Below are 1,058 nucleotides of genomic sequence, written 5' to 3' on the forward strand. Positions count from 1 at the left end.
GGAGAGAATTGCCTGAGGGTAGGAAGGCCCCACACAGGGATGTGGACGGGCTGATCAATGGGCTGAGGCCGACAGGATGAGCTGCAACAGGACCAAGTGCCGGGTCCTGCACTTGGGTCACAACTGCCCTATGCAGTGCTATGGGCCTGGGGCAGAATGGCTGGAAAGATGCATGGAGGAAAAGGATGTGGGGGTGTGAGCTGATACACACTGACCACGAGCCAGCAGCGTGCCCAGGGGGCCAAGAAAGAGCAGTGATGCAGTGGCATAGGGAACCATAGGGAATGGAGATGTGGCACTGAAGGCTGTGGTTATGGACATGGTGGGGGTGGATTGGGGTTGGATTTGGGATCTTAAAGTCTTTTCCAACCTTAATGATGCTGTGATTCTAATAAAAAATTCAATCATCATTCCTTTTCCTGGTCCGCCTGTCTCTTGTATTCTGAAAACTGCTGAATAACCATTATCAAATTATTCCTTATTCCCCTGCAATCCTAGGACTTTCTACGTCATCAGTCTCTGATACGACCAACTTTCTGTCGCCACTCTCACTTCTGATTACCCAACTTCCTCATCTCTGTGACTTTTTCCAACTGTTCATGCCGGGAACCAAACCAGCACACACCTTCTGGTCAAACAGCAGAAGTGATGTCTTCCACTGTAAGGCCTGGGGCACCTGCAGGGATGGGGCACCACCACTCCGGGCAGCAGCACAACGCCTCACCACCCTCTGAGTAAAGAATTCCTTCCTTATAGCTAATCCAAACCTCCTCTCTGTTAGCTCTGAGCCACAATTAGCCCTGTCCTATCCCTGGATACCTGCAGGTGTCTGACCGCCCGGCCCAGCCCAGCCCAGCCGTCCCCCTCTCCCACATCTCGGCACGCGCTTTCCCCTCGGCTGTCCCACAGCTCCGCAGCACGACTCAGTGACTCCGCGAGCGTTGTGCAGAGCTGGATGCCCGTTGCTATAATCTGAGCTGTTTGCGTCCCTTAATCTGTATTTGTTCCCTAGGAAGTGCAGGGAGACACACGAGGGCAGAGGCACTGGGTAAACACCG

This window comes from Meleagris gallopavo, chromosome 21 (assembly GCF_000146605.3).
Source record: "Meleagris gallopavo isolate NT-WF06-2002-E0010 breed Aviagen turkey brand Nicholas breeding stock chromosome 21, Turkey_5.1, whole genome shotgun sequence".
NCBI lineage: Eukaryota > Metazoa > Chordata > Aves > Galliformes > Phasianidae > Meleagris > Meleagris gallopavo.